We start from the raw sequence: 26,383 nt of genomic DNA, 5'->3' as shown, positions 1-26,383 counted from the left end.
CCCCACTCTGATGGTACTACTGGTCCTGGCTCACCCAGGCAATGGAGAGGGACTTTATCATGTTGAGGAAGTTTCCTTTACATTAATTGATTATTGATGTTAAACCAAACTTGGATAAATTTCACTGCCTTATGGCACATAATCCTTTTCATATATTGCTGGATTTAGTTTGCTTGTATTTTGTGTCTATATTCATAAGAGATACTGGTCTGTAATATTCTTTTTTTTTTGTGATACTCTTAGTACTGGTAATGGTGTTGTATCCAGGCAATACTAATATCATAGAATGAGTTGGGAAGTATTCCCTCTTCTATTATTTGGGAAAATTTGCAAAATAATTCTTTAAATATTTTGTAGACTTTATCAGTGAGGTCATCTGGATTTGAGCTTCTTTTTGTAAAAAGTTTTATTAATTCACTCTTTTTACTCATTATAAATCTTATTATAATTTTAAATATTCTTTTTGAGTCATTTTAGGTAGTTTGTGTCATTCTATAAATTTAGATTAAAGGTAGTTTTGTTGTGTTTCTTTTTTAGGTTACCTTTTGATGCTTTAGAGTTGATGGGCTATTTTTAGTGAAGTCTCTCTCTCTCAGCATTCAACCTCTCATATCACTCCTTGAATTATGGAATTTTGGAGATGCTCACAATAACCATGGGCTCTTTCTGTCTCTTTCCCCAATATCTCTGATAAGCTGTTTGTCTCTCTTGATATCACACCCAGCTGTTAGCCTCCATTAATTAAAGCTACTTGCTCTACTGTTTTTGTCAATACACTAGGCATAAATTACTTCACACTCTGATCCAATTAATCTCAGTCCCCCTTCCAGGGGTAGTCTTTGAGGCCATCTTTGTGGTTTGTTCCATCTCTGGAGAAACAGGGAGCACTCTCCTCAGCTGTCTCTTTTTCTGGTCATCTCTGGTAAACTCTTATTGGTGTACAGTTCATCTTATTGCTCTCATGGAACTACCAGGCTCATCTTGATTGCTAATCACCAAAATCTTCATCATTGATGATGAAGCACTTAGGCTTGATCTTCCTCATACTCTGTTCCAAATAAAGTCAGTTCCCCTGGGGAGAGCTTCATTACTCTCTGTTTCTACAGCTTGCCTCTGCCCCAAGACCTGTCTATCACTGCTCTGAAGCTGGATGCAGGGTCAGTACCCATACCTCTCAGAGTGGCATGCCTGCTTTCTGAGCAGGGTACACAGCGGGGTTCTTGAAGTGAAACCTCCACCCTACATGTTTGCTAGGGCAAGGACAATCAGGGCCCGGGTATTCTCAACCTGCTGCATCTGGGATAGAGCCTCTGGCCTACAGGAGGAAACCGTGTAGCAGAAAGGGTTCCTTGATCTCTTGTCTGTACTCACCTGGATTTAGCTTCTGAAACACAGAGCTGAAGGGGATAAGAAATGCTGTCAGCCTGACACTCTCTAGGAGACACTGTAGCCCTGGACCAGGATTTGGGGGATAGGAATCCCCATTATCCTTGCCATGGCCATGCAAAGTAGAGCTTCTAGTCCATGTTGGTTGGGGGAGGGGGGAATGGAGTCATAGCTCAAATGTCACATACTGTAGCTGTACTTACCAAGATTTCATAGATTTTATTAAATGAATATTTATTCATTTGCTATATGCCCTTAGGAAATTTTAGAGGGACTTTAAATAATATTTTAAAAATAATTTCCACCAGTTATGGTTGTTTTTGCAGTAAAAAAGGGTATGTAGAGCTCCTCACATCACTATTCTGATGTTGATTTTGCACATGATATTTAATCAGTAATAGAGGTCAAAATTTATTGAATAGTTAGTAAGTATTGCCAGAAAGCAGTCTAGGCATTTTATGTTTTAACTCATTGGATTTTCACCTCAATTTTATGAAATAGTTACTATTATTTCTCCATTTTATAGATAAAGAAATAAGGGACACAGAGTTTAAGTAACTTACACAAGCTGATAAGACCATGATTTGAATCCAAGCAGCCTGGTTCCTAAGCTCAAGCTTATCATTATGCTATTTATTACCATTGCTCAAATAATTAAAAGCCTCAAATTGGCTGACTCTCTGCACATAATCAGACCAGACCCCTCATATTATAATCAAATTCTCCCACAGAATGAAATTCCTTCAAATGACTTTTACTGCTCCTGATCCACTCAGAAATTAGAATTTTTAAATATGTACAAATAGTCTTGCTTCCTTTATTTCATCTTATCCTTCTCAGCCCATGCAAAGGTGAGGTTTGGTTCCTTCCTTAGCATCTACAGCTGGTCCACCTTCTAGTTGAATTGATAGAGCTTCTTCTAATGGTGGATAAGTTCAATTCTCAATCTTTCATGTATCTTATACCTAAAATTCTGTATGGCCAGAACCAGATTTTTCTCAGTAGCTTACTTGATAATTACCATTCCTTTAGAATATAGCATTTCAAAGTTGAAGCAATGTTCTCAAAGTCTAAGAACATTTTAATAAAAACTCATATTAAGTGCTATGAATTGAATTGAATTGGGCCGTGGTGTTTTGGTCTTTCGTCGTTCTGGTCGTTTCACCGTTTTAATCGCTGGGCTTTTATTATATAGGATCATTCAAATCTTTCCATTTGTTTGCAGTTTGCACCTATGAACTTAAATCTTATTTGGACAAACCTCTCATTAAGTGATATACCTATGTAAGGGAGGGTTTTGAAAGCCCACTCTCGTACAGATAGCCTCCTCTATAAAGCAGCATCCAAACACTAATACCTTATTGGAAAATTGAGGTGTCTATGGTGGTATTTACTGCAATCCCTGTTTTCCTGAAGTTAAATTTTCTCTTTAGGGCGTGCTTGTAAAGGCTTTACTTAGGGCACAGCCTGTACACTGGTGGGAACAAGTGAAAAAGCCAACAGTTTGACCTTTATCTTGCCTTGAAATTTCCAATTCCTGTTCTTCTTCTGTTATTTATCTAACTCCAGATGAATCTCAGGGCTTTTAATCTTTGTGTGTGTTGACCTTTCCCAAGCCTGAACCTTCAGATGTCATAGGAAGTACAATGACTTATGCCATTGGCTCTTCCTCAAAACCTTGCTTTTCCCAGTTTCGTAGTCTCCCAGGTCCTAGTACTTTCTCTTATCATTACATCAGCTCACACCTCCTTGTGACTTCCTATTCTCTGCCATGACATGGTCGAAGTGATCCTCTGAATTTGACTCTCAGTTTTGGATAAAAATAAAATATGAAGGGAAAACACCTGGATGTACATCAAGTAAACTCTTCCACCCTCCAACGACTATCACTATCACCAGCTTGAAACTGCCTATGACCTTAGTGAGAACTCCCTTTCCGCATCCAAACTAGATCCAGCTCACTCCATGGAGTTTGCAGCCCATCAAGACCACGGACACACTAGTGTTTTGCAGTGCAAAACTCTGTCCAATTCTATCTCTGCCAAGACTAGTGAGACAGGATAATTTTTGACATAGTTATTTACATTTTTCTTTCTATATTTCTTTATTCCCATCTTTTGCCTTCAAATATCTGGCAGACCCTATGTTCCCTTGGCTGAGCAGAGGCTTGTGGCATAGTTGAAAGGAGAATTTACTTGCAAGAATGCAGGATGGATCATATCTCAGCTCTTTTATTTTGTTCGCATCTGAGCCTTCAGAGGAGATTGTGGTAGGTCTTCTGAAGGCCGAGGAGAGAGGGACATCTCTGTGGGAAACTTGATGGAAGGAGAATCTCCTTCAGGAAAAGAGTGATTCTTGAGAACAGGAGATGGTAAAATGTCTGGGCTTCTTGAATGGCAGCCATGCATGTCTTCTCCTTTGCAGCACCCCCAACATAGGCGGTAGAACCTGACAGAGAAGTAGCTGTAGGGTTTCCCGAAGACTCATTTGCTTTAGCAGGGATGAGAGCAGCAGACCTGCAGAAGTTGAAAGACAATGGTACAATGAGAGTTTCCATGGTAATTAGCAGGAATGCTTTACGATGGCAAAGGCCCCTGGAATGTCTTGTTGACAGATAAAACCACTGATGTTATTACACTAAAATGACTGAAGTTAAATTTCAAACCAGCCTGGCCAGGTGAGGATTCAGATTTGAAATCAGGTTGACTTACTGAAAATAAGCATCGTACCCTTTGTCATTGAAATTATAAGCTGGGATTTCTGTGCACTCTATGGAACTTGACCCATACATGCACCTGCCCCTACAGTTTGGCATTCCTTAATGATCCAGGTTGAAACTTAGAAAGGAATCTCACTCAGACCTCATCAATAGGAGACCCTGACTTCACAGGAAACTGTCAAGATCCCTTCCAGTTGCAAGTATCACCACTAGAGGCTGCTCCAGAGAAGAAGTTTTACCCTTGGGAGGACGTTTCTCCTGAGACCCTGAACACTGCACATATACTCACTTTGGTCACATGTGGTAGAATAGTGGTGTTGATTGATACTTGTGAAGAGTAAAAGAGAAAGTAAAAATGGGGAGGGAGGGTGAGAGGGAATGTGAATAAGAACCCACTAGGACATGTAAACTTTGACTTTTAAACCCAGCACATCCCAGACTGTTCTGACCCCATGGCATGCAGGCCCTTAGTGTATTTGCTTTTATTCTGGGTGCATCTTTGGTAAGAGTTAGAGGAATTCTGAACTCCCTCCCTGATAGTAAAGACAAAAGGATTTCATTCTGTTCTTTAGTAGTCAATAAGCAAATACAACGTAAACTCAGGCATGGTGTTTTATTCATAGATATTCACAGTAACTAACATTTTCTAGACGTATAGCAAACACCAAAAATATTTGTTGAGTGAATGAGTGAGTCATATCTTCAAGCTCCAGGTAGTCACAATGATGGGACAAGACTAAGAAGATGAGTAATTTAAATAGGTAAGAAGAAATAACTTACTATAGGTTTTAAGACACCAGGGAAACTATTTCAATTATATGCTTTTTTTTTTTTTTTTTTTTTTTTTTACTTTTTCTCTGACTTTGATGGAGTGTGGATCTCCTGGGTTCAAGCCTTTGTTTTGACACAAGTTTTGTTATCCTGTGCTCTTTAGATCTGATTTTCTTTTGAAATAAACTACTACTAATGTAAAAAACAGGTAAAATAGTGCCTGTGGAAATACATTGTAAACTACAAAGAAATTATATAGTGCTTAGGTGACATTATCACAAATGCTTCTTTCTCTACTGTTGAAAGACCTGATAAAACAAATTTCTTTTGTGAAGGTCTAAATAGCTATTTGTACTGTACTTACACATCATATATTCACAGCTCTAAAAACATTAAATTTCTTTCTAGATGGGTCACAAGATCTGGTGATTAATAGTTAAATAAAATTAACGATGCCTTCCATATTTATTAGTCACATACTCATCCATTGAAAACAAAAGCTTTTTCTAAAAGATCTCTGTTTTATAATTCTAAAATTCCAGTTTCCCTGGATAACCTGGCTTTGAACTGTGCTCCCTTATAAATAAAGGGAAAGTATTTAGCTTACTCTAAAGGAGTTAACCTTTTCCTATGCATCTCATTGCAAATTCCCATCTGTCTCTGCTGTGCTTGTGGCAAGTCAGAAGATTGTCTACTTTGATTTTTCTTTCTTTCTTTATATATAATACCAAGTGTGTGTGTGTGTGTGTGTGTGACAGGCTTGCTTCCGTAGTGTATGCTAATGACTTCCTTAGCCATGGGCATTGTAGTAGGGTCATGTTCAACTTGAGAAATAATTTATACTCCATCATGCCCTGGCAAAATCTATTGTGACTAATATGGAAATAGTGTAGAACTGAACATTTTCTTGTGACATATTACTTAATAAATCATAAACATTAATCTGTCAGATCTAACAATGGTACATAAATGACAACATAAATGGCCATTTGCAATATCAGATGGTTTATGGTTCAGCATGACTATTTATTGTAATTTAACATGAATGTTTAATATCCAGTATAAAAGGTTGTATATATTATTACCAGTAAAATTAAAGGTGCTTTGGTGAATTTAACATTTAAAAGTCATAGAGTTTAATAGCCTTACTAGGATCTTCATATTCTAAAGATTGATTTTAAAGCACCAGAGATTTCAAGACTCATTTCAATATTATTAAACTACATAGAAAACAAATTTTTAGACACCATCTGGTTAGTTATCAAACCAGATATATAAGAACATTTTCATGATTACTGTCTCACATGAAATGAATGCAAAGTAAAAATTCTTTCTCTGAATACAGTAAATCGAAATATATGCTGATTATTTTTCTTAGTGTTAAAATTCTTTCTTCTCCATTTAACCACGTTATTTTGTAATTATTAGTATTTAATAAACTATCTTAAAATTCTCTTTTACCCCATATTCCAGATGAGGAAAGACTGGCCTGAGAGAAAAAAACAACTTGTCTATTGTTAGTTAGGTGAAATTGAGCTTTCTGGGTTTTTTTTTTTTTCATATGCCAAACTGCACTTTTATTGTATTGAAAGAAAAATTTAATTGGGCAATGTTAGAAGTCTCTTAAATCTGGGAGTCTGACCAATTTTTAAAAAGAATTTTTCACATTCAACATATTCTTAAATTCTTATAGCCATATTCTCATTTTTCCTGGTAAGGAAATTTAAGCTCAGAACAGTTTTATAAATTTCAGTCAGATAGAAAATAAATCAGTGCTGTGACTCAATGATAGGACCACTGGTTACACAGATCTCACTCTTTCTACAGCACCATTCTTTCCTTGTAATCCAGAGCCATTAAAGTCTAGTGATAATGACCTTGGCGACTAAAGGTTTCTGGTAGTTACATTGAAAAGAGTCCCTGTGTACGTGTAAAACCAATGGGAAAGTTATCTGGGCCTCTTGTGTTATGTTCTGGATTCTTCAGTCAGACCAGCTGGTCAGGAGTTGCAGGGAGTGACAGTGTTACGGATGTATGAGAGTTTATCCTGGGTTGGGGAGAGTGCGTACCTTCACTTAAAATTGAGGAAAAGGGCAGAAGAGATTGTGAGGAGGTGATGTTCTGTGAGGATCCAAATTTGCTTCCTTAAGCTGTAAAGGACTTTGAATACAGTAGTTAAAAGAGTTGTATCAACTACAAGTCACAGCTGGGCCTTTTAGCAATAACACTCTTAGGCAAACACAGGCTCAGAGAGAGAGGGTGAGTGTTAAGATTTCTCTCTCATGGCAGGGATGGAGGTGGAAAAACAAATGTTCAGACCTTTGAAGTGAAAACAATGTCTGCATCTACATTATTGTGTACTGAGGTTTGGCCGAAATTTTGAGTTGAGTCATGAGCCAAAGAGGAGATGGCTTGAATAGTGTATTTGTCATCTATTGCTAATTATCACAACATTTAGAAACTTAAAATAACATTTATTATTTCAAAGTGTCTGTGCATCAAGAATTACGGTGAAGCTTCGCTGTGTGGTTCTGGCTCAGGGTCTCTGGTGAGGTTGGAGTCAAAATGTTCGCTGGGGCTGCCGTCATCTCCTGCTTGACTGGGGAAGGAGGAGTTTCAAGATGGTGCACTCATAGCTGTTGGGTGGAGGCCTCAGTTTCTTGCCATATGGGCCTCTCCATAGAGCTGCTTGAGTGTTTTCATAACATGTGAGTTGGCTTCCCCCAGAATGAGTGATCTGAGAGAGAAGGCCAGGTGAAAGCTGCAATGCCTTTTCCCTAATCTGGGAGGTCAACACTGTCACCCCCACCACATCCTATTTGTCAGAAGTCAGTCACTAAGTCTGGCCCATACTCATGTGGAGGGGAAATAGGTTCTGGATTTTGAGAGAGAGGAGGACGAGAAAAGGATTTGTGTAGATATTTGAAAATCATTCCAGTTAGGTTAGACATTGTGTGTGTGTGTGTGTGTGTGTGTGTGTGTGTGTGATTTAATGTTTAGAATTAAATTAGAAAGGCCTTGAAACAGCACCATCTTCCAAATCTTCATTTGACATAAAATAAAATTTATACTGAGTTTCAAAGATTTCACCAAAACTCATAACTCTTAGTAAAAGAAATGTAACAAGAGTCCTATTTGTCAGGATCCCAGATTCCTGCTTTTTCCATTTCAAACTACATGAGTTTTAAAAAATACATTTTATTGCCCTGGCTGGTGTGGCTCAGTTGGGAGGAGTGTCATCCCATGTACCAGAAGGTCACAGGTTCAATTCCCGGTCAGGGCACATATGGGAGGTAACCTATCAATGTATCTTTCTCACACCAATGTCTCTCTCTCTTTTCCTTCTTCCCTCTCTAAAGTCAATCACACACACACGCCCCAACCATTTGGAATAGAGTGAAAGTTTGCTAAATTAGTTTCAAGAAGGCCTAGAAAAATTTATGACCAGTCTCCATGGTCAGACAGCAAGGCAAATGCACCCAGAAAAAGGAGCCAGAGGCATCCAGCAAGGCAGATCACACAAGGTCCTAAGATAAAAACAAAATATCTCCTTTGTTGAAGCATTTCTTAACTTCACTGCCCCAACAAATACCATTGGTGGCTCTTCCTCTGTGTCCTCACTGTACATCCTTCTTTTTCAGGACCTTTAGCATGTCATATCCTCTCTTTTGACATGTCTGCTTCCTCCACCTTCCAGTACCTGACTGTCTTGCTCATTATATGTTCTCAGTACTTAGCACAGTGTCTAGTTCAGGATAGGCACGATTGACACAACATGTAATAACAATGATAACATTGTTTTATTTCATTCCTGGGTGCATTTGTCCTTTCCAAAAAGAAAAATAGTTGACATTAATCTAGCACTTAAGAAGGAGGAAAGTTGTTTTTTTTAAACAAAATTTTATTATTATACGACTATCTTCTGTGTGATTACAGGTTCCACAAACTTCCCAGTCAGACTATATTTTTTAAATTTATTGATTGACTGTTAAAATGGAGATATACTTGACGTCTAACACTGTGTAAGTTTAAGGTGTACAGTCTATTGATTTGATACATTTATGTTGCAATATGATTGCCATTGTAGTGTTATCTAACACTCTGTCTTGGCAAATGATTAATGTTTTTTTTCTAGTGGTGGGAACCGTTGTGATCTAGTCTCTTACTAAGTTTCTATTAATAATACAGTTTTGTTCTCTTTGGGACAAATTATCACATAAAAATCAAACAATCATTTTCATTTTTAATTATTATTTGGCTTCTTTGTCTGTGGCACTTCTTGCCCAGTTGAAAGAGACATAAATAGCAGTTAACTTGACAATCTCTAAGTGAAAAAGATGGTACTTCTCTTGTTCACCACCAGGTGTCCTCTGTCAGTTGTTCTAACCTATTTCAAAAAATGTTTGCTTGACTTCTATCCTCTGGTTGATTTCTGTAAGACTTCACAAGCAGATATATTTTAATTACTTTTATAATCACTTTTAGAACAGGTTGATAAAGGCAGAATTCAAAATTGTGAGCTAGTCTGAATTAACTGAAAAGGTATATGGAGGCCATAAAAGATGGTCAAACTTTGAAAAGAAGTTTTTTGAATTATTAAACTTTTTTAGTGATATAGTTTTCCCAGACTAATTAATAATTGCTTTTTTTCTCCCCCTTATAACCAGTATCTTTACTCCATGTATTTATATATTTCCTCATCTATAGATTCTGTAGAGAAGGAAGGGGAAAAAAAGATCATTTAAACTAAACTGTGTCTATTTCATGTTTCTGGCTTTGAAAATTGTCTTTCGTGTTATGTGCTCTTCCAGAAATAGAAATAATTGGATACTTTCATAAGTTAAATAAAAGTATGTCTGAGTATTTCAGAAGAGCAAAGGATAATAAATTGTAGTAATACTTGGCTGCGCGTGGGCAAGGAATGCTCAGTAAGTACCTCAAAGTTACAAGTTTTTCACATTTTGCTGAAGCCAATTTTAATTTAGGGGTTTGGGATAGGATAGGAGACTTTTTAAAAGAGTTTCACCTAGGCACATTTAGTTAAACCTTGTAACTCATGGACTATTTTTGGCATAAATTATTTTATAATTCCCTTTCTTGATTCAAATTTCAGCCCAAGAATCTAATATAAAAATTAATGTTTATTAAATTCAGAACTCCCTCAGCTTTCCCTTTTCTGTTTCTTCACACTTTATAACTTTAGGATATAGTCTCCTAGAATATGATTTTTCTACCTGATGAGAAACCTCTCTATCAAGTTCTCTCCTTACTTCTAATTTTCTAGTTTTCTTAAATCTGAAATATATTATATTAAATCACAAACAGCTTATAGAGAAAGGTAAAGCATAACATTGTATTTCTCATTACCTTTAAATGTTAATGAATTTAATGGGACATTTTAAATAATACTTGGATTATATAGAAATCAGGGAATTAAAAGTATGAATATGCTGGGATACATAAGTTGATACAGAATGGCTCTATGCATGTGTTTCATGTATATAACTGGTCAAATAGAGCCACCATCATTGTGAAAATGTTCTGTATTGAATTCTGCTATTCTTTATATCTTACATCTGTCCTAACTGTTCTCTTATCTGCCATTTCCACTTAAGTCTTTTTATCCATATATAATCCCTTCTTAGGTTTTCTCTTCCCTAGACTAAGCACTCTCAAATCTTGCATCTGTTGCCTGTAGAGTTTCATTCATAGACTCTTCCCCATTTATGGATGCTTCAGGTTCACTTAGTTAAATACAATGTCCATGTCAAGATAATGTGTGTATTTTTTTTAATGAGACTGCTGCTGAGTTGATAGACAGTATTAAAGAGTGAAATGATGTTATTTATTATGACAAAAATTGGTCAAGAAGTTTAAAGTGACAATTAGACTGTAAATGATCATGTGAAATCACAGCAAGTGTAGGTAGCAAGCCACATTATAGGTTAAAAAAAAAAAAAAGCCAGAGTTAAGAAGTTGCGGTTCAATCTGACAGATCCGCAGCTAGAACCAGGGGTTCAAGAACACCAGAGAGGGCTAGGGAAATGAACAAGGACTTTTGTCCAGGCAACCAGAGTGAGGAGAGTGGGTGAAGCAGGACACAGTGCACAGGTGCACAGGTCATCAAGAAATTGCTTTATAGCCATAATTTTTTTAATGGTGTGGGAGCATTCGATTTATACAGAATAGATATGGAAAAATTATTCTAATAATCCCTGATGTTTCTTTTTCACAAGGTAAATGTTTTATAGTATATAAATTATAGATACTTATTTAGAAAGCTCAAAATTCAGAAAACTATATAAAATAGGAAAAATTACCTGAACACCACACTTACCATTTGGTATTTTCTTCAGTGGATCTCCCTTATGCATAAACACAGAAACATGTTTATGTTATACATTTGGGTCAAAACAAATATACTATTTTTTAATGAACACTTTAACTTTTCATACTGTTTTTCTAAACTCTCTTTCTTTCCTCTTCATTCCTGTCCTTTGCTCCACCTCTAGGTGATCCTTGTTATAAGCCTCATGGGTACCTTTCTATATATATATATATATATATATATATATATATATATATATATATATATATGAAGTTTTATTTAGTCATTGCGTGTTCTGTGAAAGTAGGATTATATTGTATACATGTTTGTACAAGTTGGTGTTGTCCTTGAAACTCCTCCAGTTCATTTGATGGCTCTAGTGCATTCTTTCTTATGGCTATATGATACCCTGTGGTAGGAATGTATCCCAATCTTTTAAACTGTTCTTGTGCTGAATAGTTTTCTCTTTGGTTCAGCCTTTTGTCATGATAAATGTGGAATAATCATCCTTATATAATAGCCTCGCTCACTGATGTTTTATTTCTATGGGGTAATTTCCCAGGAGTGAGGTGGCTGGGCTTACAGATATGTACATTTTAAATATTTAATAGATACTGCCAGATGGTTTTCCAAAAAGCCTGCAACAATTCACATTTTCACCTTTTTTCTACATGCCTGCCAATAGTGGGTGTTATTGCTGTTTTATTTCTAGCAGTCTGATGGGCGAGCTGTGATAACTGTTTTACTATAATCTGCATTTTTAACTACTAGTAACTGCATCCTCATATCTGTGGTTCTTTCTTTTTAATATATGTGGAAGTATTAGGATTAAAAAAATAATTTAATATATATTTTCTTGCATCATCAGGAATAGATGTAATATGTGAAGGAAGATAAAACTGTTAAATATACTCTTTGTAATAATAAACATTCCATCAACCACTTTGATATTACTTAATCCTGAGGCAGTTGGTGGAGTATATTACAAAGCCAGTCTATCAACATCCCGGGAGCACAGATGGGCAGCCTTAGGGGAATTCACTCACGGAGGAAACCTGAAGCTCAAAAAACATCTGTTCTATGGGATATACATAATTTTAAAAATAATAAATGGTTGGGGTAGATGGCTTAAAGATAGAAGGAAGCAATTGCATGGGTGGTAGGTGAATGTAGTTACACTCAATACAAAATGCCAAATCCTGAGAGGGAGATCCATTGAACATCTGAGACCTCGTTGGCATGAAAGTCCGTAACACAGAAGCTAAGGTGAGAATACGAACATTCTGATTTAGAGAGTGCATATTTGTGCAGAGGCTCCTTTTGAAGGCCTTATTCCCGGTCTTTTCTAATGCTGCTCCAAAGCCAACATTTCTCAGTATGGTTCCTGTTAGCATGAGACCTGGGATGGCCATTTGATTTCTTATCTTTAAGGCCAGTAGTTTCTTCTGTTACCTTGAAGATGGCTTTCTGCAAAATAATTAAAATTTGTTTTAGGCCAAATGTTAGACTGAATTATTATTTATTCTGAACCCCTTATCAGTTCAAATGTCCACATTAAAGTCTCAAAGCTTAATACACTCATGTATTTTGAGTCAATCCAAAGTTAATTTTTCAAAATCAGTTTGGCCATCTGGATTCCTCAACAGTGATAACATGCCTTTCACACTGCTGATGAGAGCGCCAAGGGTTCCTTCAGCTATGGTAATTCAAAGACGTCTAAAGTATTGCTTTCATTCTCAGCACGATAGAATTTTAAGTAGGGAGATAAACTGAATAGAAATTGAATGGGTTATTTTTTTGAAAAAACAAGCTCCCCTTAAATTATAGGTTTTGAGTGAAGATTGAAAGCAAACCTGAACACATGGATCCCCGTACCAAAGGGTAGAAAACACAGGAGTAAGGCATTTAAGGAAATTTTCTGATTATTAGTTGACCACTAAGTTACACTGCTACAAGCTTAAAAATAAAAAAACAATAACAATATATCAGACATGTCAAGAAATTATAAAATGGATTCTCCCAGCATTAGCTGATTCAAGAGTGAAAATGGACCAGTTGAGAGCGAAAATGATTTCAACAAGAATAAGGAAAGGGAGTGGGAAGGATGTTTTTCTTCATCTTAAGTCAAGTAAGGACTCTTCCCAAAAGGCTGCCTGGAGGAAGAAAGTGATACAGCACCTCCGGGCCGAGGAAGAGTCAGAATCAGTGAGCCAGAGGATGCAATCACACAACCTGCTGAGAGTCCCAATGCCGGATGGTAATGTGTAAAGCATACTCTAGTCCTATTTTCCTCTGGGACAACTACTGAGTTGGAAATGGCAGCTAAAAAAATGATGCCGGAGCTGGTAGGATACAGAAAGAAGCTCTTTTTTCCAGGACCAGGCCCCATCTTCTACTTCCAGCGTTGAGTCCTGAAGGAATGCTAAGTTGGGGGAACAGATAATGGAATAAAAGTTTGGTATCACTAGCGGTGAGGCCAAACTGGAGGTTAAGGTTAAGGACACAGTCCTCTGGATGGCCAAGTCTATTCAAGACTTCTGACAGCAACTGTAAAGAGTGTACTGAACTGCAGAGCCAGAAGGAATAGTCCCCACAAGACTGCCTTCACTTTAGAAGCCAGCTCCAAGTTCTTCAGAGTCACCCTCACTTCTGACTAGCTGCCCCCAGATTATCAAACTGCCAGGTTCAATAATTCATTAGAACAACTCATAAAATTCAGGAAAAGACCATACATAAAACTAAAGGGATTTTTTTTGTTGTTGTTTGTTTTTAATTCTTACTTGAGGATATTTTTTTCTTTGATTTTTAGAGAGAGTGAGAGAGAGGGAGGGAGGGAGGAGGAGGAGAGAGAAAGAGAAAAAAAGAGAAAGAGAAACATGGCCCAGAGAGAGATACATGAATTGGTTGCCTCTCACACACAGGGGCAGGGATCAAACCTGCAACCAAGATATGTTCCCTTGACCAGGAATTGAACCCATGACCCTGGTATCCAAAGGCTGACACTCTAACCACTGAGAAAAACTGGCCAGGGCAAGACTACAGTTTTATTATAACAAAAGGAGACACATGAGAATCAGCTGACGGAAGAGACATAAGGGGGACTCTGGAACTGGGAGTTCCAAACTCAAGACTCCCATGTCCTTAGGGACATGGCTACTCTCTTGACATTGGTAGTGTGTGACAATAAGCACATAAATTATTGCCAACCCAGAGAGCTTGCCTGACTTTGATGTCCGGAGAGTTTATTGAAGCTTCATTATGTAGGCAGCACTGATTGAATTATGGCCCAAGTAGCTGAACTGGGTCTCCAGCCCCTCCCAGTTGGAGGTCAGCCTGATATATCACCTGGCTCAAAGTTCCAACCTTCTAATTAATGACATGGTTGTCTTTCTGACATGGCCAGTCCCCATCCTAAGACCTTAGAGGTGGCCCTGCGCACCCTAAGCCATAACATTAGCATAAACTATTAGGTGTGGTCCAGGGACCCATCATGAATAACAAAGACACTTATTACCTGCATATCAATGTTCAGGAGTTGACACTTTCCGGACACTTCCTTTCTATGCTCATCTATACTAATAAAAGAGTAATATGCTAATTAGCCCTGGAGACCTTCCAGATGTCCTTCCAGACAAAGCTGGGGGCTTGATTTCCTATCCTTTAGTAGCTTTATGAAACAGACGATGCAGAATTTAAAAGGTCGGACACTGCCTGGGTTTATAGCTCCATCACTTATTAGCTATGTGATCTAATGAAAGTTAGTTAAGCTGGTTATGCTTAATAAAGTTATCTACCTCATAGATTTGTGGTAAGGATGAAATGAGATAATGCATGTAAAGTGTTCCTCCTGGTGTCTCCCATATGCTAAATGCTCACAAAATGTTAGCTATTATTATTCCTGTTTCTGTATCATTCTGAAGCACTTGAGAATACTAATGAATAGAATAGAATTCATTTTTACTTTCAAAGTTCAAGAAATATATTGGGTTCAAATAGTAAAGGTTAAATAATTACTAGATTGGTGCCACCTAAAGAAGCATGTGTTTTCTGGGCATCCAGGGGTTTGGCCGCAGGTGTTTTAATTTTTAATTTAATTTTTATTTTTATTAGATGCTGCAAATAGTGCTCTACATAATAGGATGGGGCTGACTAGTGATTTGGATACTTGGTGCATGCTTGCTAATGGGAAGGGAGTAATACTGTTTTGTACACGATAAAATATAAAATTAGTTTTTGTATTGGTGTTTGCATTCTTAAGAACATTATTATGGCCCAAATAGTTGCACTAGGCCAGGGGTGGGCAACCTTTTTGTGAGTGCATGCCAAAACCAGCAAAATCTCTGACTCAAAATTCTTCTGCATGCCAACCCTAATTTTTTGAGAACATGTTACGCCTACTTGCTATCTCTCAAAATGTACGTATGTGAAGAGCCTTGAAGAAATAATAAAATTCATTCGAGCGACAAAAACACAGTATATGATGAAAAATACATTTATTTTTTAAGGTATATATGTGCACTGATAGTGCGACAGAAAACTTTATGACTCAGTTTGATATTATCAGTGGGACTTTTGCTGCTGCATCACTGATGACAGAGATTTTACATCAGGATAATATTTCGTGACCTTCGAGATATGCATGAGCTACTACTTTCATCCGTCAGGCTACTCCTATTACGAGACTTAACAAAATTCATCACTGAGAACAAAGATTCACAAGCGTATGTGGATGAAACCAAAACACTGGTCAGATCTAGGAAGGCAGGGAGAGTTAAGGCAGAGGCATAGAAATTGCTCTTCCCCTCTCTCTTCAATCCATGTCTATGGTCTTTAAGATAACTTGTTATGTAAAATTATTTATTTATCTAAGATGCGCCTACACTGAATTTATCTGAAAAAAGTCAATATTAAGAAAAAAATTGAAATGGAAGATTATAAGAGAGAGTTTCGCGTGCCAGCAAAAGTTACTGGCGTGCCATGTTTGGCACACGTGCCAGGGGTTTCCCACCCCTGCACAAGAACATAATAATGTTCCCCTGCCTCTTATCCCTGGTGAATGTTAAATGAGTGGTTAAATTTCTGTGTTTCTAGTCCCAGTGCAATTTTTAATGTCTACTCTTTGCCCAGTTCAAATTGATGTTAGAGTCAATATTTACCTTAAAATGTAAATCGTGATTAATTATTTGAAGGGAAATGTATGTACTGTGGTGACATACATACAATAAGTGCAAATATCATGAATTATTTTCACTCTATTCCTGATCCCATGGAGGTGAAATGGCTAAGTCCTGGCCTTATTGCTTCCCTTTGTAAAGTCAATATATAGTATTCCTGGAAATGCACAAAGTAAATGTTTTCCCATTTAATTTTCCTGCCAATTTAATAATGGCTGCCTTTAAAAAGTGGTTTAGAAATGTATACGGGAAGAGAAAGCCTTTCAGAAAATTTCATGTAGGGACTGTATCATTAAAATGAGTAGAAATGAGGAATTTTGCAGCTAGGTATTAGATTCTTGAGCCATTTTGTAACCCTAACATGGTGAAAAGGGAAATTTGGCCTGGAAACCTGTGGTGTTCCCCTGGGAAGGATGGTTTCCGGGCTCTTGTCCGGTGGAGTCGAAGAATGAAACCACAGATGAAAGGTGGTATAGCAAAGGTGGAAATTTATTGAGAAACAAGCACAGACTCCCACGTGGGGAGGGGGAAAGAGTCCCACTGAGTCCCTTTTCCCTGGTTTATAAAGGCTGCAGATCTGTGTGCCTTGATATCCTCTCTGATTGGACACTATCCCCTTCTGACTTGGTCACTGTAGCAACTCCTGAGCTTAAAGGTCAAACCTCATGTGAGGTATGTGAGGCTCCCTCCTTCTCTTCCCTTATTGTTTCCCTATTCTCTCTGAGCTTTTCTTCCTCTTTCTTTGAATGAGGGGTTTCCTTCCCTTTATTCTGTAAATGTGTACCTTTTGCTACTCTCAGTTCCCTTGTCTTATGGAAATGTAACTTCTGCGGCTCCCAACTGCCTTGTCTTATGGAAATGTAACTTATACTGCTCCCAGTTCCCTTGTCAGCTCTGTAGTTCTGTGCTTTTTCCATGGACCCCTTAATTTCTAAAATTTTCCTAAACCTGCCTATTTCACCCCTAAAAACTCCTATTTTACCCCTAAAACTCCTTTCAGTGGTATACTGTTCATAGTGAGCTCAGTAAAAATGTCTGTTAATTATGATGTGTTACAATTTAATAGCTATTTTCAGGTTGGTTGACTGATACTGCTCTGACACTTATGAAATTCCTTAGCAATAGAGCCTAGGCATGCTTTGACTTTCTCTTAGAAGCTGTGGTTAGAACAGCAGCTCTCTTCAGATCAGTTGCTAAATATTTCATCTACTTTCAGGAAATCAGGCTAAAACCCACTTCACTGCTCTTCAAGTTGTGGCTCTTGCCAGGCCTTCAGGGATGTCAGACTGGGACTACTATTGAGACCACAGCATTCTAAAGGGATATTTAAATGTCATATATTAGCTTATTATATGGCAGGGGTGGGGATACTTCTCTTATTTCTACCTTAAATAAGAAGAATATAAACAGAGGAGAAAATGTAAATTCATAAAAGTAAAACTTTCTGATAGACTATTGCTAATAATATTCAGAAATGCCCCATATATAATGAAACCTCTTAGATACAGACAACAGGAGGTTACCAAAGGGAAAGGGAGTAGGGGGAGGATAAAGAGGGTAAAAGGGGGTCAAAGATGTGGTGGTGAGGAAAGGAGACTAGACTTCCAAGTGATGAGCATCCTATGTATACAAAATGTCATATTATAAAGTTGTACCCCTGAAACTTATGTAACGTTATTAACCAATGTTATCCCAATATATTTATTTAAAAATTTAAAAAAGAATTAGGAAGTAAAATGAAGGTATCTGGTTTCCTTTTCAGGAATGGAAAGGATTAAAATAGCACTATTGATTTTTTAAAAAATATTTTATTGATTTTTTACAGAAAGAAAGGGAGAGGGACAGAGAGTTAGAAACATCGATGAGAGAGAAACATCCATCAGCTGCCTCCTGTACACCCCCTACTGGGGATGTGCCCACAACCAAGGTACATGCCCTTGGCTGGAATCAAACCTGGGACCTTTCAGTCCGCAGACCGACGCTCTATCCACTGAGCCAAACCGGTTAGGGCAGCACTATTGATTTTTGTTTGAAGAACTACGCAGGTTAATTTTGGTTGTAAGAAGAAATAGGCAAAGATACAACAAAACTGAAAATACAACAAAACTACCTCTATAAATCTGCTTATGTTTTGATTTTAGTAGGAATTTCTTTAAATTGTCCTTACCAAGTTCAGTCCTACAGAGAATTTCTACTGCCTACCTAATTATCCATTTACTCTAATGCAGGGGTGGGGCAAAAGTAGGTTGACAGTTGTGAGTACACAAAACACAGTTTATTCGTATATTATTTATTAATTATTGTATTACTTTTCATATGAACAACTGTAAATCTACAATTCTTATATTCTTGCTGAATTGAAACAGTTCTTTCAGGCTGAGCAATTTTTTATAAATATATTATTCAATACCATTTTCTTCTAACTTAGTTATGTAATATTTCTTATGAACAAAAGTGCTACCCTGAAAAGGTAACAATTATATGAGGATCCTCAAGCTGGAGCAAGACTTCTCCCCACACCTACTCTCCTTTGCTCTCTTCAGAGACTTCTGCCTGGGCTCTTGCTAAACGATTAGCTTTTGTTACTTAAAGGGTCAGAGTCACTTCTCATCACATCCAGAAAAGCTTCTATTCTGTGCTTGCAGCTTTCATTTCTTTGAAGCCTCTGTGCACTGTTTCCACTTGACCAACACCATAGGGAGTTCAATTATCAAGCAATCACTCCCTTCTGAGAATTCTTAAAGAAAAACACTCCCATTTTGAGGTCAGATAGCAGATGCAATAAGTTTCCCATTTGCTCTGTAGGATGCTAAATAATGTCAACTTGAATTCTCCCTAGTGCATGGTTGAAAGTGCATTACAGAATGGAGAGGGTACATCCAGATAATGTCAATGGAGGCGAATTTGCTAATCTATCCTTGTGTTATTTCTAGTTGTTTTGTGGACTTATTTCTCTCTCTGCCCAGGGCATTCCTGAGCCATTCCTTGTGGCTCAACATCAATACACTCCAATGCTTCCTGTCAACAGGGCTAATGTCTTATTAAAACACACACACACACACACACACACACACACACACGTAACTGTGGGGTGGGGACATCTTGTGATGTACCATGCTACATTTGTTGAAATCAACATTTATTGAAACAAATGTGCTATGAAATGGTGATTGCTAATATTGAGATTTATATTCCAACAGATTTTTGAAAACAAAGGGGAAAAAGACACTATTATTTGTTCAGGGTCCATTATATATCAGGTGTTTGTTTTGTTGTCACATTTAATCATTACCACAAGTCTTGTAAGATAAATGTTTGGGATTCACACTTTATAGAGGAGAAAAGGGCTCCAGTGCCCTGAAGACCTTGCCCGATGCCACACACAGGAGCCAGTGCATGAACCTCATTCTGTGCTCATTTTAGTGACCTCTTCATGTAAAACATCATTTAAGTGGTAGAAAGATAAGTCTATCTCATATAGTTAGAGATTATAAAATCAGATTTTTGGTTATTGTCTGCAAATTTGAAAATATAGAACATAAAATTCATAGATAAGAGTACTATGTTCATTCTTATGTGAAGAATAGAATTAAAATTGAGGATGCCGACCAAAAAGTAGAGTTGCTTTTGTTTCCAGGCTTTTTCAATGGAAACAGAGCTAAATGTTGAATGAGAATCAGCTTTTTAGTATTTTCTTAGGAAATAGATCATATAATTAATGTTCTAATGTAGTGATTAGAGTGAAAGTGTATACTCATGCACACACACACACACACACACACACACTTTAGAGGTACACATCACATAGAGTGTCGAATTCCAAACACCCACTCACATAGAGTTGTAATTATGAATGTGAAATCTAAAATTTGACTATCCGGATCATGCCCTGGTACCACCACTTAATAGATGAACAACTTTGGAAAAATCATGTAGGCATCTTAGCATGGATTTTCCTCTTATATAAAGTGGAGATAATAAAATCTGATATATGTGTATAAGATAAGATGCATATATTTTAAAGCAACAAAAATGCCAACTCAAAAAGGAAATTTTATCTGCATGGAATTGAATATTCCTAAAGCAGTTCTGGCTTGACATGTGACTTCATCCAGGACTCAAACACAGTCATCAGAATCCATCTCTAGGATATGGTTCCCTTTTATGTTGCCTTCAAACTCAGACATAGAGTGGGTTTCTGCTAAATATCAACTATAGGAGTTTCAGGCCCCAAATCCTTATGTCCAGAGGAGAACATGCAAATTTATGCACTAAAAGTCTCAGAACAGGTGCTAAAGCTCATCTTATTGAACTAGCTTACATTACATGTTTATCCCTAAATCAATTACTGTGGCCAGTTGATAATATACTCTGAGTGGCTTCAGGCATTAAATTCTTAAGAGAAGACTGGACTAAAGATAGGCTTTTGTACCTATCAGTATATGGAGGGTATTCAACTCATGGGATTAGGTACAGTCATCGAGGGAGTGTAGATAGAGAACAGGGGTTGGAGCATTATACACTTTAAGATATTGAGAGAGGAAGAACCAAAACAGGATGCCATGAAGGAAAAGTCAAATGAGGTAGGATAAAAATCTAGAGATTTCTGAAAGCCAAGTTTATATTTTTTTCTAGAAGTAGAGAATGGTAATGGAGTCAGATATCACTGATAGATTATATAAGAGCAAGACCAATACAGAGCAAAGACGAGGTCATTGATAACAATTTCAGTTCCATGATCTGAGCAAAAAACTGATTGGAGTGGGTTTAGAAAAAGGAGGAGAGAAATTGGAAAAAGAAAGATTAGACAACTTTTTCAAGGGGGCAAAAGGATCAGAGTAGTGGCTGGCAAAGAAAGTGGAGACATAAACAGATTTTTCTAAGATGGGAGAAATAACACTATATTAGAATGAGAATAATGATGATCGATTAAGAATAAAAAAAGTTAATGATGGAGAGGTGGGAGACTTGCCGATGTGATGTTTTAAAGGAGGTGAGAAGATGTGAGATCTAGTAGAAACTGCTGTGGGGTAGGAGCATGAAAAATTCACCTGTAGTGAGTGGATGGAAGAAAGGGTGGTGGTAGGTTCTGAGACTGCTAGGTGGTTAGACAGAGTGGTAGAAATCTGTGAACTTCTCCCTCTGACTTTTTCAGTTTCTTGGTGAAGCAAGACAAAAGATCATAAGCTGAACATGAGAACAAGGGAGGAGGTATTGAGAGTTTGAAGAGAAGGGAAAAAAGTAAAATTGCATGCTTTTTTTAGGACAGCTGGAGGATAAATGGACATGGAGGGTAAAGAATAGGATGCCTGCCCAGCCAATGTGGCTTAGTGGTTGTGTGTCAACCTATGAACCAGGAGGTCAAGGTTCAATTTCCAGCCAGGGCACATGCCTAAGTTGCAGGCTCAATCCCTAGTTAAGAGCATGCAGGAGTCAGCCTTGAAATCAATGATTCTCTCTCATCATTCATGGTTTCTATCTTTTTCTCACTCCCCCTTCCTCTCTGAAATCAATATATAGATAAAAGATGCCTGAACAGCATTTTAAGGGCTCATTGGCAGCTATTTCATTTAAAAGATACCAGTAAGCTTAGTTGTATGCTTATCCTCAGTTACATTTAACTTCTTAGGTATAGGCACAGAGTTGACAAAGAGTTACATTTAGCCAGGACTGTGGTATTAGCACTATGGATTAGTGGAAAAGAGGCAAGGGAATCAAGGGATTGAGGGATTTGATGCTACTTTCTTGGCTTGAACAACTATTTTCTGTTACTAAAATTGTTGAAACATTCTCCTAAATGACATCCTTGCCTTCATTTTGCTTCTCTCAACTTTCTTCTCCCCACTATTAGGCAGAGTGGTTTTTCTGAAGAAAAAATTTGATATCATTCGCATTTAAAAGTCTTTAATGGATACCCATTGTCCTAAGAATAAAGTCCAATGTTAAAGTCAACCAGAATTAATGTGTTTCAATTCTATGTTCTTTCTAACCTCTGGAACAACCACTCTCATTTTCAGCTCACACTCTTCCCTGGTTTACTCCCCTTCATTCTTCAGGACTCAGTTAAAACATTGATTATCCAGGTGGTCTTTTCTACAGTCCTAAAGTTGTTTGTGCCCATAAGATGTTTTTGCTCAGACGATTCCTTTTGAAGAGTGTTTCTGACCTATTTAAAAAAAATTTAGATGTCTTAGAGTACTACTAATTTAGATTTTAGGTTAATCCCAATTTTTATAAAATAGAGTGCATAGTTCTTTCTATACCCAGATCTCTGACATGCAGGACCTCATATGTGCCCTCAAATAACTTTTAATCTCAGGGGACACAGATACCAACAGATAATTATTAAATCATGGGGAGGTGCAATATATATATAAAATGTGTTTCCAGATTATAATTCTAGTCTATTGTCTATTGTTTTCATGTATATTGATTGTATTAGTCAAACTGAAATGTAAACTCTTTGCACATAAAGTACTTATTTCCTTGGTGTCATCCCTCATTTCTGCTTACTGTCTGGTACAGGGTCTGTCTACCAAGACTTTAATAAAACCTACTGATAGGGTGGGGCTAATCTACTGATTTCTATTTCCTGTAAAACAATGAATGTATGGCTATACCAAGCAAGAAATATAAAGTACTTCTGAATAGATTACCTTTTAACCCTATTAGAAATTATAAAAACTAATTTGAAAGGAAATCTTAGACTTGAAGTGAGATGATATTAATAATACCTAACACTGATCCATGTGATCCTAAAGTACTTAATTTATACTATCTAATTTAATGATCACAGCAATCCATTTCTGTTGTTATTTTTATAATGCTAAAGTACAGAGACTTTACAGAACCTTTCAATATTCCACATTCAAAAAATTATGGAGTTGGGATATGAACCCAGGTAGTCTAACTTAGATGCATGTTTAAACAAATTACTATAATCTTCCTACTGATCTCCTTCAGGTCCAAGTCAGTAGACAAAAACAACTTTTAAGGCTCTGCTTTTTATTTGTCTTATATCTTTCAAAAATTTATTTTAGTCAAGAGAATTGTTTCTGGATAGGAACAGAGATATTTCCTTATATTTTACTAGAGGCCTGGTGCACGAAATTCATGCACTCGGGGGGGGGGGGGGTCCCTTAGTCCAGCCTGCACCCTCTAGCAGTCCAGGAGCCCTCGGAGGATGTTCGACTGATGGCTTAGGTCCACTTCCCATGGCAGTCGGATATCCTTAGCGCTGCCGCAGAGGTGGGAGAGGCTCCCATCACCACCGCTGCGCTTGCCACCGCTGCGCTGTGAGCCCAGCTTCTGGCTGAGCGGCGCTCCCCCTGTGAGAGTGCACTGACCACCAGGGAGCAGCTCCTGTGTTGGGTGGGATCAGGCTAAAACTGGCTCTCCAACATCCCCAAGGGGTTCCAGATTGTGAGAGCATGCGGACCAGGCCAAGGGATCCCATTGGTGCACGATCAGGGCTGGGGAGGGACGCGGGAGGTTGGCCAGCCGGGGAGGGACCATGGGAGGGCTCCAGGGCATGTCTGGCCCATCTCACTCAGTCCCCATCAGCCAGACCCCAGCAGCAAGCTAACCTACCGGTCGGAGTGTCTGCCCCCTGGTGGTCAGTGCACGTCATAGCGAGCAGTTGAGCGGCCTTAGTATATCATCAGCATATTATGTTTTGATTGGTTGAATGGACAACTGGATGACTGGACACTTAACATATTAGGCTTTTATTATATAGGATACTAGTGCCCTGATGCACAGATTCATGCACATTGAAAGGAAATTAATTAGAAGGTGGCTGGCGGGGCAGGGCTGGGTGAGACGGGCTGGATACACCCTGGAGCCAAACTCCTGCGGTCCCTCCCTGGCCGGCTGCACCTGGGGCAATGCCGCAGCTTGAAAGGCATCTGCGGAGTAAGCGAGGTCCCTCTGGCAGGTGGGGTCCCTTTGCCTGACCTGCAGGGATTAGCCAAAACTGGCTCTCTGATATCCCCTCAGGGGTCCCATTTTGTGAGAGGGTGGTTCTTAGGTGATGCGTCAGGCTCCCTTTTCTCTGGTTCTGGGGTGCGTTATCCGAGAACCACCTCTGCCAAGTCACCACAGCTCAGCAGCTCCTGTCTTGAGCGTCTGCCCCCTGGTGGTCATTGTGCATCATAGCCTTTTATATATATAGATAGCACTCATATTTTTACCATCTTCTGACATTAAAATAATGGTAATGTACATGATCATTCACATTATCTCAAACTTCTAAGAAAATTAGAAGAACCAAATACCAGATTTTTCTGAAAAAATTGAAAAGAATAATTTCATTGGATAATAAAAAACTTAATCTGGATTAAATTTAATTTTGCATTTCTCTTAATGTAAAATTATTTTCTGCATCATAAGGTCAATCTGTTATGCAGTGATTAATGTCTAGGGCAATTTGTTTTCCATCACACAGAAGCTAATATTAGATAACCTCTCCTCATAAGCAGACATGCTACGTTAAGCTTCTCTTTCAGAACTGGGCCAGGTCTCCAGAGAACCCAGTCTTCCTTATTTGGAGATGGATCTATAAATTGACTGATACTCACACATACCAAAAAGGCTTTCGGGAAAGTCTTTGAGAAGGTCAGTCTTCCCACCTGCCACTCACTAAAAGATAAATGAAGGAAAACAGCTTTTACAAAATATTTACTTTTGGGGGGTGAAAGTGTAAGTTCATAATCGCATATAAGATTTTGCTATAATTTTACTCATTAATTTAGCCTTAGGATTCATGGTTTTGTATTAGGAAAGCCCTACACTATACATTTTCCTTGTAATATTTATACTATCTTACAAATATTTCAAACTATAGTTTCACACATATTCAAGGAGACAGTCAGCTTGGCCTTTCAGTCAGCTAAAGGGCAAATGGGAAGCACTATTGCTTGTGGAAAGGATGAAGATTAAGAATGTGAGGATGATAGAGATTTCTAAAGAACAAATGGCAACTGAACAAGACAAGCAATGGTCAGCTGCAGAAGAATATCAGTGAAAAGCTATCGTCTTTGGAAACATCTGAGAAGTTTCTGCTTTAAAGTCTTAATCTTGTTAAGATAAGAATTCATCAATGAGCTCAGTGGTAAAATTGGATTATACTTTGACCCATGGTTGGATGAGTTGCAGAATATCTTTCAGGACAAGAAATTAAATAAGGATAAATTAAGTTCTTCCTTGATGCAGGAAATAAATATCCCCAGCTGCCATCTTTCCCTCCCCCACTCCTACCAAAAAAAAGATGAAATGCTACGTAAGGAGCTCTAGTGAGTGAGTAAAGCTACTATCCAGGAATTCTTTTCTTACCTCTACTTAATTATTACTTTAAATCTTGCCATTACTGCTGGTGTTTTCTTTTCTAAAGTATAGTCCCTTGCATTTTCATAATTTTCTAGATTTCTCAGTCACTTTCACAGACATTGGTGATTGCTACTTAAGAGCTACTAATGGAACTCCCCTTCCCCCGACAGTTGTCAGTGTCTCTGCTTGAGGGAATGCCCAGAGCAGAAATCTTGATAAGCCAATTGCGTGTAGTGAATAATTATGGATTGATTAAGCCAATTTTGATAATTTCATTGCCTATTGACAATGATTGATTATGGAGTACTATGTAACCCAATTCAGGTCAATGAGGATATGTGAGGAGAAGATGGCTGGGGATTCTGAAAAAGGTTTTCTAGATCCTAAAGGGCACATAATAATTTGTGTTTTTTTTTCCCTTTTTGTTTTGCTACTGGACATTGCTACTTAGGCAGGCACTATGGGCACTGCTACACCCATCCTGAGGCTACACGAGGAGCTGCCTGGCAAAATGAGAAGAGCAAAATGGAAAGTAGGCCTTTCAGTACTGATTTGTTTTTTAATCACAATACTTCATAAAATGATTTGAAATGAAAGTATGGAGAAATAAAACCAACATCTATTGACACAAAAAAAGGAATTCCAAGTTATTTTTTAAGAATGAAAAGAAAACCCTTT

The sequence above is a fragment of the Myotis nattereri genome (genome assembly GCF_964212035.1).
Source record: "Myotis nattereri genome assembly, chromosome: 1".
Classification (NCBI taxonomy): domain Eukaryota; kingdom Metazoa; phylum Chordata; class Mammalia; order Chiroptera; family Vespertilionidae; genus Myotis; species Myotis nattereri.
This window is presented reverse-complemented; position numbering follows the sequence as displayed.